The following is an 18,356-nucleotide window of genomic DNA, read 5'->3' as shown; positions in this document are numbered from 1 at the left end:
TGTTTCAGATGAGGATCCTTGGCTAGGTCCTTTTCCTGGGTAGGTTTCAGATGGGTATACTGGTCTTGAACCCTTTCCTGGGTAGGTTTCAGATGGGTATCCTGGTCTTGAACCCTTTCCTGGAGAGGTTTCAGATGGATATCCTGCACCAGGCCCCTTTCCAGATGAGGTTTCAGATGGGGCCCATGGACTAGGCCCTTTTCCTGGAGAGGTTTCAGATCCTGGACTAGGCCACCTTCCTGGAGAGGTTTCAGATGGGGATCCTGTACTAGGTCCCTTTCCTGTAGTGGATTCTGGTGGGGATTCTATGGTAGGAGCCTTTCCTGGAGAGGTTTCAGATGGGTATCCTGGTCTGGAACCTTTTCCTGGATAGGTTTCAGATGGGGATCCTGGACTAGGTCCCTTTCCTGTAGGGGTTCCAGATGGAGATCCTGGGCTAGAAGCTGATTATGAAGATATTGGAGATGATAAATTAATACATATAATGCATATCAGTATACATCTAAGTAGAAATTCCATGATATTCTATAGCATAAGACATTTTAAATCCTAATAGGATCCTGTCATCACCTATGGCTGTTTCCCACCACATTTAATCTAATGACTTGTTATGTTTGACTGTTCGAGTGTTGTTACGAAGTGGTGTATTACGTGCTAGATTACAATACCTCCAAGCTCCAGACAAAGTACTGCCATATCATGCCTGCCAGTATCTCAGAAAAAGAGCAGAGGAATGTTTGTGGTTTAGATGTGAATCTGCAGGACATGTCTTGTTCTTGGTTCAGCATAGTAAAGCACCCCAAATACATACATAACTAACCATGCAAGGCAGTAACCTTAGTTGCCTTGTGATCTATTAACCGGTGTTTCTTAAGGGGGATGTAGTTGGGGGCGCTGCACTAGGTCAGGCCTAGGGTGACCTAACGGTAAATACACCTCTAAGTATGTCAATGGTCCTCAAGCACTTATTTCATGGTACTTAGAAAAGTGGATTATCAGAGGTAAAAGAAAATTACCTTTGGGTAGGCTGTGTGTCGGTTCTGGCAAAGCTGCAGTTGGATCTGTTGATGGTGATCTAATGACAAATGAAAACGAGGCAGCTCCAAAAGGTTGTGTTCTTATTCCATGTCTTATGGATTCTCTGTAATTGTTTTGCCCTGGCTTTATCTCTATCATTGCCCTTCCTCCCAAGTTAGTTAGTATTCCTGCATGCATTGCTGCTCTACAGATTGAAGAATCCTAAAACAGAAAAATTAGAGTTACAATATATGTTCAGAAAAAGTTTAGAATTGTTGGTTAGAATTAGACAAACTCATAGCTAAATGTGTAACTTACAATGGAATATATTTCAGTGCCCCACACAGTCCCAGGCTGATTCAGGCATCCTGCTGGACATATTACTCTACAACAGAAAATATTCGATTATTTAGGATATGTGTAAGACTTTCAGTATTCATTATAACAGGATTCAAACTTACGGAGTAATTGGTTGAGTTAATTGTCTTCCTGGTGTTGAACATTGGGTTCTGACATCTAAAAACAGATTAATAAGAATTATGGGATACAGTTGCAGCTATACCAGCTTCAAGGCACTCGGTATTGAGAGTTACTTTGTATCCCATTGAGGTTTTTAGATGATGACAAAAAAGACATAAAAAGCGTGCATTGTGTTACCTGTTGGTAATTTGGAAGGTGATTCTGGTCTTGTGGAAGAAGGTTCAACTGGTGGGTATGTATAAAAGATAAATGATCCTGACCAAGGTCCATATTTGTATGTTTTCACCCCATTCTTTGTAGATTCTTCATAGTTCTCTAGACCTGGCTTCTTCTGCATGATAACCCTTCCACCGTCATTGGTTATTCTACCATCATGAAGAGCGGCTCGACAAATGGAGGAGTCCTAAGGAAAACATAAAACAATGCAGAATGTAACACAGTCAGGACATATAACATGTTCATCATAGGAAGACTGACTGTTATCTTACATCAGTGTAGGTACCGGTTCCCCAAACGTTGCCTTTCTCATTCATACAATCAGAAGGACATATAACTCTAGATTAAAAAGAAACAAAAAACAGAAAAATCATATATTATTTGTTACTCTTACATGTAACAGCTTTATAGTTATTGTAATATTGCTGGCACTATAAGTAACATACGAATTAAAGCTAACCAGTTGTGTGTATATATATATATATATATATATATATATATATATATTAAACATCTTATTTTACAAGGGTTTACAGAGCGTTTCAACTCATTTAATGGATCTACATATTGACAAATGCCATAATGGCTTAATCTGTGATTTCAGTAGGTCGTACATTAAAGGGTGACTATGAACAACACAGCTTTTAGCATAACTAAATTAAAATTACCTATAGCAAATGCTTTTTGTATATTTAAAACCAAATCAAGTAGGGTCACCTAAGCTTGTGGGAGGTCAGTGGTCTTTTTTTTTCAAATGGACACAAGTTAAATGTACACTTACTGTGCCATTGGTTCAGCAATCTGATTTGCAGCCATTGAGCATGGAGCTGATACTGAAATAAAAAATATTGCATGCATCAGTTTAAAATATACCGTAATCAGCGTTGTTTTGAGTAGACAATATTAACAATGTCAGTAAAATAGCAGATGAATTGTCTCAGGGCACAGAATTGCCCTGGAAGGAAATGTGAACTGGGGCAATTACCTCCCAAGAGGGCTCAATTTGAAAAAATCAAACAATTCGCATATTCTTATACTCAGAAAGACCATAAAAAGTAAGCCTCAGACAGGCATCTATCTCAAAATAAAACACTCCACGAAATTAGTAGGTCTTTAAACTATCCTGAATTCAAGTACAATGTTTTCACTGAACTTTACGAGTTTCCTCAGAACTTTTGGGGTAGTCTATGCCATCAACTTTGTGCTATGTATAAAGTAGCAGATATATGCAAATGAGGAAGCCAATGTAACAATGAAGCATATCTTGTGTCCTTATCTGCATGTCCTAGGTGCCTTGGCAATTCTGCACTTGTATTATGTATGCATTCATATTTATATACAGATATATATATATATATATATATTGTGTGACAGAAAGCAAGGAATGATAATGGAGGGAGTGTACATTTCACCTTATATTTTGCAGGGTGGTTACCCTCAATAGTTTACTAGCCCCAGGGAGATGTATTGTTAATAATGTAATTATTAATGTCTGTTGTTATTTGTGTGTTTTGGGTCCCTGGGGTGGAGCATTTGGAGAGTAGGGCGGGCCAGTGCTCCACTCCACAGTTTATGAGCAGCCGAAGACCAGCAGGTGGGAATCCAGTCCGGAGATTATCGGATACTCTCCTAGCACTCACCTGCATCCACTAATTAATGGGAGAGGCAGTTAGGTAGCCTTCTGGTCTCAGTGCAAAGGAGAGATCATTTGGCTCCCAGAGAGAGAGAGGGAGAGAGCTGCCAACATACTGAATGCTGCCAATATAATTTGCAATTGTGTTATTTTGTTTTGTTGGAACGGATAAGCCGTCCAACTGCAGTTAGGTTGGATTACCCTGTATTAGTTAGTGCTCACAAGAGCGAGGCTTTTTGTTTTGGTTTATTTATTTTCTGTAATGCCTGTGGCGACGAAATAAAACAGGCCCAGCCTTTTATTTTACCCTCCTCGTGTCTGAGACGTCTCTGCAGCCTAATAGACTGTGTGTAAGTAAAGATTCCCGGACAGAGTACCAAAGTGAAGGGGTATTCTGTCACATATGGTGGAGAACGCGGGCAACACACGAACAAGTCGGTAAGGTGCAAAAGAGACTAAAGAAAATGGAGGATGTCATTAAAGCACTTATCCAGTGCACCACAGTGCAGCAGGAAACTAACAAAAGGGCAGCTGAGACGAATACCATACAGCAGGAGAATATCGCTGCACTACAGCAACTGGTGCTAGCCCAAAAAGAAAACACAGAGGCTATGATCAGGCAAGCCGCATTAGCTCAAGCTGAAGCTCATCAAATGCTCAGAGAGGAGCAGCACAATGCCACTCGTGCCATGCAGCAAGAGATCCAGGTCCTATCTGAGAGGATTACCAGGGACACTGCAGAAGGACTGCAAGGTCCCAAGGTAATCAGGGCAAGTAACTATCTGCAAAAGATGGTGCCTACAGATGATGTTGAGGCCTACCTTATGGCATTTGAGCGAACAGCGGAGAGAGAAGGCTGGCCTGTGGCTGAATGGGCAAGCTTAATAGCACCGTTTCTAAGTGGAGAACCCCAAAAGGCATACTACGATCTGGAACCAGACCAAGCGAAGGATTATAACAAGCTAAAATTGGAGATCCTGGCACGTTTGGGAGTTACAGCCGCTATCCGCGCACAGAGATTTCACGCCTGGATGTACAGCCCAGGAAAAGCAGTTCGGTCACAGATGTTTGATTTGATACATCTCGCCAGGAAATGGTTACAGCCGGAGGTCAATTCATCAAGCTTCATAGTGGAACAACTAGTGATGGACCGATTTTTGAGAGGTTTGCCAGTTACTCTCCGCCGGTGGGTCAGTCAGAGCGACCCCCAGACAGCTGACCAGTTGGTGGCTTTAGTAGAGCGGTACATCGCAGCCGAGGAAGTCATCCAACATCCTGCAGCGGAGCGACCTCGAAACCTAAAAAACCCCAGCAAATATGGTAAGACTGCTCCTGGGAAAAGGGGGACTTTTGAAGAGCAAGTGGGCTCTTACAATTCCAGGGACATAACGCCGAGAGAAAGAGGTTTTTTCATGCAGGAAGAACCTACAAGGGACACTAGAATGATAAAATGTTTTAAATGTCGGGCATTTGGACACATAGCAAAAGACTGCCCTGATAATATCGAACCAATGGAATGTAACTTGGGTAATAATAGGGATGGTTATTCATTATATTCGCGATCTGTGTGTTCTGCAAACAAAAGTGGTTGTGGGAAAAATCATCCATGGTGTACTGTAACAGTGGAAGGGAAAACAGTGCAGGCCTTACTAGACTCTGGAAGTATGGTGACTCTGCTGGACAAGTCTTTGGTTCCCGACATTTGTACTGATGACTGTAATAAGGTGGATATCGCATGTATACATGGGGACATACATAATTATCCCACTACTATGGTTCGGGTCGAGACGCATTGTGGCACAGTAGACTGTCAAGTTGGCCTGGTACCAAAATTAGCACACGATATGATAATCGGTAGAGATTTCCCACATTTTTTAGGATTGTGGAAGTCCTCTGAAAATAATGCATCTAGCTTATCGGATGACTTTCCTTTTGCAGACATATTGGTAGATGAGCTGAATAGCAATGAGGAACCTGGAAATAAGCTGTCATGCCCCATTAAAACACTAGTGGGCGATAATCCAGAACAGCATGATTCTTTGAATAATCAGGATCAAGACATGGGGTTAATTGATTTAGAAGTTAGCCCAGGTAATTTTCATAGTGCACAGTGGTCAGATCCTACTCTATCAGTGGCTAGAAGCACTATTGCAGTAAGAAACGGAGCACCCACTGACCCAGGAAAACCACTTACCTATCCGTATTTTGAAATTGACAATGACTTATTATATCGAGTTGATAAAAAAAGAGGCGACAAAACAGTTGTTGGTGCCACAAAGTTATAGGCGCACAGTGTTAAATCTCGCACATAGCCATGTCTTAGGGGGTCATCTAGGAGTGGACAAAACGAGAGAAAGGATACTCAGGAGATTCTATTGGCCAGGGGTGATTGCAGACATAACAAATTACTGTGCATCCTGTCCTGATTGTCAGCTCACTGCCCCATTTAAAGCATTCCGTAGTCCATTGGTGCCCTTACCCATCATTGAAACCCCATTTGAACGTATTGCGATGGACTTTGTTGGCCCGTTGGTGAAATCTGCGAGAGGACACCAATATATATTAGTAATATTGGATTACGCCACCCGATATCCCGAGGCGATACCTATGCGTACAACCTCTGCAAAGTCTATTGCCAAAGAATTGTGGATGATGTTTAGCAGGGTTGGGATCCCAAAAGAAATTTTGACAGACCAGGGAACACCATTCATGTCTAATGTCACGAAAGAGTTATGCAAGCTCCTTAACATAAAGCACCTGAAAACGTCTGTGTATCACCCACAAACAGATGGTTTGGTAGAGCGGTTTAACAAAACCTTAAAGGCAATGCTAAGGAGAGTAATTGATAAAGATGGGAAAAATTGGGATTTCTTGTTACCCTATTTAATGTTTGCCATTAGGGAAGTGCCTCAAGCCTCTACGGGGTTTTCACCATTTGAATTATTGTATGGTAGGCATCCCCGGGGGCTACTTGACATAGCTAAGGAAACTTGGGAACAAGAAGGTACTGCATATCGTAGTGTCATTTCCCACATAAACCAAATGCAGGAACGTATGGAGGCCATTATGCCCATAGTACGAGAGCACATGGAAAAGGCCCAACAGGATCAGAAGAATAGTTATAACAGGAACGCCAGGGTTCGGGTGTTTCAGCCTGGTGATAGAGTCCTAGTCCTTGTCCCCACCGTAGAAAATAAATTCCTAGCAACCTGGCATGGACCATATGAAATTATTGAAAGGGTAGGAGAAGTAAACTACAGGGTGAGACAGCCAGGCAGAAGGAGGCCTGAGCAAATTTATCATGTAAATCTACTTAAGCCATGGAAGGACAGGGAAGTCTTAGTTGCAGTGGAAGCCTCTACCTTTCCCCTAAAGGATAATGTTGAACCAGAGGTTAACATACCAGTAACCCTGTCCGTACACCAGACACGTGAGGTGAAGGAATTTATTAGATTAAATAAAGATGTGTTTTCTCCAAACCCAGGCAGAACAAATGTTATAAAACATGACATTATAACAGAACCAGGTAAAAGGATCTACCTCAAACCTTATAGAATACCTGAAGCTCGCAGGGAGGCAGTTAGGGCAGAAGTTAAAAAAAAATGCTACACCTTGGGGTAATTGAAGAGTCATGCAGTGATTGGAGTAGCCCTATTGTACTTGTACCAAAACCGGATGGTACAATAAGATTTTGTAATGATTACCGTAAATTGAATGCCATCTCAAAATTTGATTCATATCCCATGCCCAGAGTTGATGAGCTAGTAGAAAGACTGGGGAAAGCCCGTTACCTCACTACACTTGATTTAACCAAGGGATACTGGCAGGTTCCACTAACAGAGCGAGCGAAAGAAAAAAACTGCTTTTTCTACCCCCGACGGTGTTTTTCAATATAAGGTTTTACCTTTTGGGTTACATGGGGCCCCTGCCACCTTTCAAAGGATGATGGACAGGATATTGAAACCACATATGCGTTATGCAGCTGCATATTTGGATGACGTAGTCATACATAGTGAAGACTGGGAATCTCACCTTCCAAAAGTGCAAGCCGTGTTAAATTCAATTCGAGATGCTGGGTTAACGGCTAACCCAAGTAAATGTACAATTGGCCTAGAGGAAGCCAAATACTTGGGGTATTCTATTGGAAGGGGTTTAGTGAAACCTCAGCAGGCAAAAATAGAAGCCATACGCAATTGGCCACAACCAGCCACTAAGAAACAGGTGAGAACATTCCTTGGTCTAATCGGTTATTACCGGAGGTTCATCTCTGAATTTGCTACAATTGCAAGTCCTTTAATTGACCTGACAAAAGCAAAAGCCCCGGTGTTGGTAAAATGGTCCCCAGAAACTGAGAAAGCATTCAAAAAGTTGAAAGAAATCATCTGTACCCAACCAGTGTTAGTAACCCCTGACTTCTCCAAAGAATTCATTTTGCAGACAGATGCATCTGATGTTGGACTGGGGGCAGTCCTTTCTCAGGAAAGCCGAGGGGAAGAGCACCCGATCTTGTACATAAGCAGGAAGCTTAACCCACACGAAAGGAATTACTCTATTGTAGAGAAAGAGTGCCGTGCTATAAAGTGGGCGGTAGACCATCTTAAATATTACCTGCTAGGGAGAAAGTTTAGACTGGTAACTGACCACGCACCACTTACATGGATGTGCCAGAACAAAGAGAAAAAACAGTAGAGTAACACGCTGGTTTCTGAGTTTGCAACCCTATCACTTTTCCGTAGAACACAGGGCTGGATGCAAACAGGGGAATGCTGATGGGCTCTCAAGAATGCACTCGCTGATGTCTATGGTCGCTCACCCCATCAGGTCTGAGCTGGGGGGGAGGATGTGTGACAGAAAGCAAGGAATGATAATGGAGGGAGTGTACATTTCACCTTATATTTTGCAGGGTGGTTACCCTCAATAGTTTACTAGCCCCAGGGAGATGTATTGTTAATAATGTAATTATTAATGTCTGTTGTTATTTGTGTGTTTTGGGTCCCTGGGGTGGAGCATTTGGAGAGTAGGGCGGGCCAGTGCTCCACTCCACAGTTTATGAGCAGCCGAAGACCAGCAGGTGGGAATCCAGTCCGGAGATTATCGGATACTCTCCTAGCACTCACCTGCATCCACTAATTAATGGGAGAGGCAGTTAGGTAGCCTTCTGGTCTCAGTGCAAAGGAGAGATCATTTGGCTCCCAGAGAGAGAGAGGGAGAGAGCTGCCAACATACTGAATGCTGCCAATATAATTTGCAATTGTGTTATTTTGTTTTGTTGGAACGGATAAGCCGTCCAACTGCAGTTAGGTTGGATTACCCTGTATTAGTTAGTGCTCACAAGAGCGAGGCTTTTTGTTTTGGTTTATTTATTTTCTGTAATGCCTGTGGCGACGAAATAAAACAGGCCCAGCCTTTTATTTTACCCTCCTCGTGTCTGAGACGTCTCTGCAGCCTAATAGACTGTGTGTAAGTAAAGATTCCCGGACAGAGTACCAAAGTGAAGGGGTATTCTGTCACAATATATAGATAGATATGGGTGTGTATATATATATATATATATATATATATATTCAGTTATTTGTGACGGGGCACACATTAGGGGTCTATTCATTATGTTTCAACTGCTCAGCTTCATGTTTTGTGAATGGATCCACCATGTAGCCATTAGCTCGCCAATTGTTCCCATCTTTAAATGTAAAAACTGCTAAAATTGTTAACATATGTATTTCAATGAGAAAAATATGGGTGGTCTCAATATATACTCCTTTCTTTGCATTGATGGATATAGGTGTTACCTGCTGGTAGGTTGGTAATTGTTGGTGGAGAGGTTGATTTAGGTGATGGAAGTGACGGTTTGCGGAATGTAACTGATCCAGACCAAGTTCCATATTTCAATGACTTCACTCCGTTCCTCGTGGAGTCCTTGTAGCTGGCCTGACCTGGCTTCTTCTCAGCAATGACTATTCCGCCACTATTGCTTAGATACCCAGAATGAATTGCTGCTTGGCAAAGGGAAGAATCCTAGAGGAAAACAGACTTAAGCTTAGTTCCACCTGAATTTACTAAAACATAAATTCAACTCTCTTGGTTTTATTGTATCTCTAGTTTGGTTTCTAAGGATTAGAGTTATCCTTATTTACATGTAGGCTTAATTTTCAGCAGCATAAAGCCAGAGATAACCTGCCATGTCTCGCAGTTGAAAGGCATTGTAACTTGCCGGCGGCAGCACACTGTTGAACCCCATCTGCCTCTGCAGAAGCAATATCAGCATTATTGGCCCCCAGCACTTGCCAGTTTGCCAGATGGCCAGTCCTGGCCTGATTGTGTGAAACATAAATATTAACTGAAACTGTTAAAAATGAAGATATAGTTGTTTTTTTATCAATTAACATCAATATGGATACAAAGGTAATATTGATGGCTAAATATAGGTTTCTTACATCTGTATAGAAATCGGATCCCCAAACATGTCCTTCCTCATCCAAACATCCAGCTGCACAGAGGACTCTGATACATTAAAAGAAATGATTATTTATTTATTTATTTTTTGAGTTGTTCTAAACTGTTTTACTAAAACAAGCATATGTGGTCCTTATTGATTAATCTGAATGAATAAGTTAAATAGGGCAAATAAACTGGTTTTAAAGAACAGAGGTTTAAATGGAAAAAGACTGCACAGTTTTTCTATGCTCATTTGGGGCGATGGTGGATTCATGGGTTTCAACCACTTTTGCATCTCAAGAACCTGCTTTATTATTGAATATGACTCCACTATGAAGTCTGGAGGGACATAATAATTTGTATGGTGCGTTTGGGAGACAAAAGAAGAAACAATTGCAATCCCTGATTGTATTATCAGTCATTCCCTTTCCTTTGGTGCGAATGATGACACTGCCAGAAACTCTCTATAGCAGTGATCCCTGTTGGAATCCCTGATGACTCCCTCTAGCCCATTGTCCGATAGCACCATCAGTGGTACTTTTGGGCTACAGGAGAGATCCCTGAGGTCTATAAATGGCTCTCTGGTTACACAAAGGAAATGGTCAAATGTAAAAATATATTTACAAATGTTAAAAAGTAAAAATATACTAAAATATACACAAACATTTCACAGCCCTTCCACAGTGAAAAAATGTAGTATGTAAGGTAGACCTTTGACTTTTTAAAACAACAACAAAATGTTGTGGCGTATTACTGTATTTTTTATGGCAATGGCACCTAACCGTTGGAAAATGTTATCAATGAAAAGCCCCATCTCTCCTTGAAAAAGCAGCATATGATTTGTGTGGGTACTTTAAGTATGGAAAAGGGAAAATGTTCATGAATGAATAACAGGTTATGTTGGGAAACTTACTCCGTGATAGGTTCCTTTAATTGGTCAGCAATCATAGAACAGGGAGCTGAAACTGCAGTAAAAACATAGCAAACCGTCATCTCTTATAAATCAGTGTTCTGGAACACAAGCAATAAATCAACCCGTTTCAAGCTGAATACAAATGCAGCAAACTATCGAGTAAAATGGCATATTTTCAAACAAAGTAAAGTATATCGGGAACAGCTCTGGACAAATGTCAGCCTAATGTTTGGGATGGTCCTCACTCTTTTTTTAAATTTTAAACAATTTTTAACAATTGCAACACATGTTTATTTTGTATTTGGTGAAGGAAATTCTAAGCTGGGGCAGTTTCTGTCTAAAATCTAAATGAACATTAAGTAGAAGTACATAAAGATGTAATGTAAGATATGAAAATAGGACAATTTCATATGGCTGCAGAATTTATTAGAAACAATAACATCTGATTTTGTTTGTTGGTAGATCAGTTACCATTTACAAAGAAGAGCGTTCTCTCATTCTCGTGAGCAACACCTGATATTTTGAGTATAATTATAAAGGTAGGCTAAAGGTTAAATGGAAACTACCTTTGGGTGGGCTTGGTGTTGGTTCTGACGAGGCTGCAGTTGGATCTGTTGATGGTGATCTAATGACAAATGACAATGAGGCAGCTCCAAAAGGTTGTGTTCTTATTCCATGCCTTATGGATTCTCTATAACTGTTTTGTCCTGGTTTTATCTCCACTATTGCCCTTCCTCCAAAGCTGGTCAGCATTCCTGCATGTATTGCAGCTCTACAGATTGAAGAATCCTAAGACAGAAACATTTTCAGGAAAGGTTTTTCATAAGATGTCCAATTAAAATAAAAATCAAAGCTAACGTTCTAACTTACAATGGAATATATTTCAGTGCCCCACACAGTCCCAGGCTGATTCAGGCATTCTGCTGGACATATTACTCTACAAAAGAAAATGCAATTATTTAGGATGCTTGTAAGTAAGAATTTGAGTGGGCCAAATAATGTAATGTAAGCATACCAGGCCTTATACTTACTCAGTAATTGAGTGAGTTAATTGTTTTCCAGATGAGGAACATTGGCTTCTGACAACTAAAGGCAGATTAAAAGAAAGTGTGTGATATTTTTGCAGCTATAACAATTCCAAGATTTCCTTCTAACAAGCTGTGCGTTCCGTGTTACCTGGTGGTGATTTGGAAGGTGTTTCAGGACTTGTGGAAGGAGGTTGAACTTGTGGTGATGTGTAAAACATAAATGATCCAGACCACACTCCATATTTGTCGGATTTGACCCCATTCCTTGTAGATTCCTCATAGTTTCCTAGACCTGGCATCTTCTGCATTATAACTCTTCCACCACCATTGGTTATTCTGCCATCATGAATAGCGGCTCGACAAATGGAGGAGTCCTAAATAAAACACCCAAATACAGAAAGCAAGTGTACTTTGTTATCATACTAAAATGGTTTATTATTTTTCTTTTTATTATAATAAAACTAAACAACATAGTACAGTCAACATTAGAAGAGTAAGACTATTCTTACATCTGTGTAAGTACCAGTTCCCCAAACGTTGCCTTTCTCGTTCATACATCCAGCAGGACAAATCACTCTAGAACAAAAAAGGGGGAAAGAATTACATACATTAATTATTTTCTCATCCAGGTCTATTCACAAAGATTTGAGTTGCCAGTTGAAGCAACAGCTAGTCACAAAAGTTGGGTTGATTGGTGTCAGGTTGGACATTGTTGGACAGTCTCCTGTCAAGTTCTGATAAGTTGCTGTTGGATCAAAACTGACTTCTTTTAAGTCGATTTTTCGAGTTTGTGAGTCAAACTGATGTCATGTCAGTGGTCTAGTCTGTTATGTGAGTCTGTCAGAGCCAGTGGTTTTGTTGGGTAGGCTTATTGAGTTAAATGGAATTCCACCTCCATTATTTGAATTGATTTTGTCAAGTTGAAGTCCCTTTTCAACTTAATTTCCAACTCAGCTAAAGTTGAGTTCTTGAGCTTCTACTCTACTAAATGTGACCGTGAATTTAACAAATTTCTTTATTGATATATGCTCAAGAGAGAAGGTCTATTCGGAGGGATTCAAATCCATTATGGCACCTAATTCCAGTACCACACCTGGAAATGAACCTTATAACCTAAGCCAATGTATAACTGAGAAATACATATTTTTTAAAAATGTTTATGTACACTTTCACATAATTACTTTGGAAATAAGACTTACTCTGCCATTGGTTCAGCTAATTGGTTTCCAGCTATGGAACATGGAACTGGAACTGTAACAAAAAAGTCACATGTCTGTAATGGTTAAAATATAATGAGCATTCTGTTTGGGTGTGTAGATTAAGGTGAAAAAAAAAGAAAAAGAAAGCAATATAATGTTATATATTAAAATTTTTAATGGAGTGGGCTGGGTGAAGGCATACGACCAGGGGAGTGGGCATCCCAAGGCTCAATATACTATTTGATTTTGTTCACTCAGATTTTGCATGGAATCTATCAGTTATAGAGAAGTATTGTTGTAGGTTTCTCAAGAGAAGTCTTTGTGCAAAAATAATAATCATACAAATATACAATCTATAAAAACTACAAACATTTTTGACATACATATGTTAACCAAATTTTGGCACTATGCTAATAACATATATTATTTGCATTGATGGGTATAAGTGTTACCTGCTGGTAACATTGTTGGCAGAGAGGTTGAAGCAGGTGATGGAAGCGATGGTTTGCGGAATGTAACTGATCCAGACCAAGTTCCATATTTCATCGATTTCACTCCATTCCTAGTGGATTCCATATAGCTGGCCTGACCTGGCTTCTTCTGTGCAATAACAATTCCTCCGCTATCGTTTAGATGCCCGGAATGAATTGCTGCTTGGCAAAGGGAAGAATCCTAAAGGGGACCGAAATTATTATGTTCAGTTCCATCTGACTTTATTAAATAGCTACATTAAAACATATGTTCTTATTTAGATTTAGGATTCGATTTCAGTAGACCCATCCTGGTTATTTTAGAGACAGCCTGGCAAGGATTTCAGTTGAAGGACATTGGTGCTTTAGTGTTAGAGGTTCACATGTGACATCAGTGACAAGAAGAGGGGCTAGGTATATACAGGACTAGGTGACACTACACAGTTATATATATATATATATGACTTTATTAACAATCATTTCATACTAAAATATTTTCTTACATCTGTGTAGATGTCTGATCCCCAAACCTTTCCTGCCTCATCCAAACATCCAGCTGGACAGAAGACTCTGAACAAGTCAGAAAAAATATAGTTAATAGTAATAGTTAATAATTGATTAGAAAGCTTATTATATCATAATTAATTATAATACTGAGAATAGTTTCTCCATATGGGGTTGATGTGGGCGCAGGACTAAATATGGGCAAGTGAATGCCCAGGGCACCAAGTTATAGATTATGGCTACGTTTGGATACTATCTGCTCCTACTGTGATAACATTTGATTTTATGAACATTATTCTTAAACATGCTTGTCTCCAAGTGCCACTCACATATAAATTTGCTTAATATGCTTAAAGAAAACAAACTCTAGTTAGCATATCTAGAGGTCTTGCTTGTGGTAACCAGGTGCCCACTGTTTTCAGCTTATATATTAGGCAAATATTCCCTTGTAGTGTATGACTTTAGAAAAGTGACTTTAACACGTGAGAATACGTTAGCAGCTGTGATGTTTTGAGGTTCATCTATTTCAGTAAATAATTATCTTTTCCATGAAACTTACTCTGTGATCTGTTCCGTTAACTTGCCAGCAGTCATGGTGCATTTTGCAGAAACTACAAAATTAAAGCAAACGCTGCTCAGTACATTGCGCCTGTATTGCATGTATAAAGTGGATATAAAGGTGATAATTGTTAACCTTATTTGCATGCGCCTACCCAGAATCCTTTGTGGTTGTGGCAGCACCATGAGTTTTGTCTAAAGGCTGTCTTGTACAGCGGGCAATTACTTTCAAGGGATCCATGTATAAAGTGGATATAGAGGCAAAGGTGATAATTGTTGAGCTTATTTGCATGCGCCTACCCAGAATCCCTTGTGGTTATGGCAGCACCATGAGATTTCTGAGGGAAAAACAAGCCTTCTGGCTTGTCTGGTGTTTGTAGATGAGTGTTTAATAATGCTTCTATTACCCCATTAAATTACCTGGTACTTCCCGGTTGGGTGTCACCCACAGAACGGTATGTACCAGGTACGTCATCACTGATGCGTGATCCAGCGTCGCTATGAATGCTGGGATCGCAAGGGGCGGCTGCTACTGACCTCTGGGCGTCCCCAGTGATCCGTAGCAGCCACTTCCCCTCAATTCCGTGCACGTGATCGCTTTGAAGAGACTCACGAGCACGGAATTAAAATATTTAAATAAAACTGCGGTCTTCAAGGGAAGACGCAGTACGAGAACGCCGGTCCTGAAGGGGTTAAATGTAAGGGTTTCCATCACTTTTATCCACCATAACTTATGTAATAATTACATAAGAAAGATAACGCTTTGATATCAATGATTATGCTCCAAGCACAAAAATGCTGATTTTATGTATTAAGTAAACGTATAGCATATGTTACCCCTCGGTATTCCGGGAGGCAGTTCTGGAATTTTAGCTGAAGGTGGAGCTGGGAACTCGGTGAACATAAATGATCCAGGCCAGGACCCAAATTTAATGGACTTTACGCCATTCCTTGTCGATTCGTCATAGCTGTCCAGACCTGGCATCTTCTTCATAGTCACTATTCCTCCGTCATTAGTCATGTGTCCGCCATGGATAGCGGCTCGACAAATAGAAGAATCCTGAAGAAAAAAATGTAAAACCATAAGACAGGTGAAATGAAACATCTCATGGAAAAATAATCGTATGGGGCAATACAGAACCATATACAGAAAAGTAGTTTAGTATTGACGCAAAAGTGGGTTCTATTTAATTTTTTGTCGAGCCATTGTAGGCAGTCATATGTTATTTTAGGTAATTTTCCCTGCTGGAACACACATACTGAGCTGGTTCTTTGTGGTAATGATAATGAAGTCCAGTTTTTCTAATTAAGCCTTTTTTCTTTAGAGTTTCATGAGTCAGAGGGACCATCTGAATGATTAAGTCACAAGCCGTATAATAAGAAGTCACTGTTGGTCTGTTAGAAAAGTAGACTAAGATCAGATCTAGAACCTGTACTGGGCTGGGGTAGTAGAATCGGCCCTGGCCCTGGCCAGCACCAATAAATCACATGCTAAAGGGAGGTAAATTACTTACAACTAGTATTGTTTTAAAACAGACAAGATATTATTAAAAACTCTTGCACATGCAAAAATATTCTTATCTTACATCTGTGTAGATATCAGAACCCCAAACTCTGCCGTTCTCATTCAGACATCCTGCCGGGCATATAACACTAGAAAAAAAGGATCCTTTCTGTAATCTATTTGCATTTCTGATATAAATAATGTACTTATGATTTAAAAAAAAAAAAAACACTTACTTTGCAATTGACTCGGATATAAGTCTCCCAGGCATGGAGCACGGGACAGAAACTGCAATAAAAAAACATCTTATTATATTACATTAGTTGTAATAGTAGTGTGGCAATATTTTACTATAATTTCTTTTTACATATGAATCCAAGAGGTTGTCAAAAAATACTTAATTCCACAGACATATTAAATGGAACGGGGACCCAAATATCTGTATAAAAATCTTCTTTATTATAATCACATAGTATTCAATAGGAGATCGAAAGGTAATGCCAATGACCTTGTATGCTCTAAGAACACCACCTGAAGCGTTTCATCCAGTTATTGGACCTAATCATAGGCAACGAGGTTGTGATCATAATAAATCACAGATACAGATATTTAAGTCCCCGTTCCAATTTATACTTTATCTGTGTCTTTTTTTTTACAACCTCTTGGATTAATATGTAATTTTTGGTCCATATGGACTCACTGGATGGGCTGAGTTCCCAATGGAAACTCCGACTAAAAGTGGAGCGACAGCATTGAACAGAGTAGACGCTGGATTAAGGTTGGTTATATATCCCCAAAAGCGGGATATAGCACAAGTTCCTGGAGTTGCCTTGCCTATTCACTGAAGACAGAGTTGGCAGGAAAGTTTGAAGGAGAGTTGTGGTTTTTAACCCTGTTACTTTTTTATTCACTATGGAAGGCTACCAATAGCAGGTTTCTCCAGCAAGAATGGCTGAACAGACCCTGTATAATGCATAACTTTATGTGTAAAGGGCACTCTTCTTAGTGAATTGACCCCATATCAAGGCTCCCAAGAAAACATCCAAATCCACTACTACTTTTCGTGGGTATACATTTTGTCAATGAGCATGAACGGATACCAAAATGCGTCGTACACAGTTGCATAATGTAAATTAAAATGAAAAAGAAAAAAGTATGGGGGACACAGTATAAACAAGCTAAAGATAAGAAGAGCAGATGGAAATGATGATCAGGACAAGCAAATAAATGGACAGCTGTGATAGGAATACATTAGGAGAGTAAATGTTCTATTTGAAGGGCAAATGTGTAATTGGATATGGAGAGAGAATATTTAGGGTGAAGAAAGTGATGGGTATTCCGGATAAGAGCTGAGAAAGATAACAAGGAATAAGGTATGTGGGGGGATAATAAGAATGTAAGGGGTAACTATGTATGTTGCTTCATAATATAACTGTGGCAATTGAACTTCTCCTTACGTATTGCTCTCAGCATCTGATAATTATTTCTTTCTATTAAGTTACCCCTCACCTACCAAGAGCTCATAATGATCAGTCCCCCCATTATCTCATTTATGTACTATTGTTTAGTTGCTGATTGTTGCTGCAATGTATTCTGGTCTAAGTTAACTAGGGTGGCAGGTCCAGAGGGGAGGCAGTTCCTTTGCTGTAAAACTGGTTGGTGGGTGGCAGATTGCCCTCTTTGGCGATTGGGTCCACTGGTTAAAAATAAATACCTGCTGGTTCTTTGGGCATTGTTGGTGGAGTATACGATGGTTTATTAGGTAGTTCTGGCCTTGTAGCAGAAGATGGACCTGGTAAGTTATGCAATGTAAATGATTTCGACCAGATTCCATATTTCAGTGTTTTGACCCCATTATTAGCAGATTCCTTGTAGCTGTCCTGGCCAGGCATTTGCTGCAACATCACCATTCCTCCATCATTTGTTATCTTCCCAGCATGGATAGCAGCTCGGCAAATAGAGGAGTCCTAAGTATACACAAAATTAACTTTTATTTTTCCTTCTCCTATAAGATTCTGTGACTTGAGTCCGATATATATATATATATTCATCCCTATATATATATATATATATATATATATATATATATATATATATATATATAGGGATGATATATAGGGATATATATATATATATATATAGGGATGAATGTGTTTGTTGTGGATGCATATTTACATATGATGTTTTAGTAAGATTTTAATGATATGGAAGAGCAGGCTAAGAATACATATTGGATGTTCTGTCATTATAAAGTCGAGAAAACAAATATACAAATACAATTCATATGTAACAAATATACAAATACAATTCATATGTAACAAATATACAAATAAAATTCATATGTACATTTGTTACAGCGAGATTCCACTTACACTTGTATAAATCTCTGATCCCCAAAC

The sequence above is a fragment of the Spea bombifrons genome, chromosome 6 (assembly GCF_027358695.1).
Source record: "Spea bombifrons isolate aSpeBom1 chromosome 6, aSpeBom1.2.pri, whole genome shotgun sequence".
Classification (NCBI taxonomy): Eukaryota; Metazoa; Chordata; class Amphibia; order Anura; family Pelobatidae; genus Spea; species Spea bombifrons.
This window is presented reverse-complemented; position numbering follows the sequence as displayed.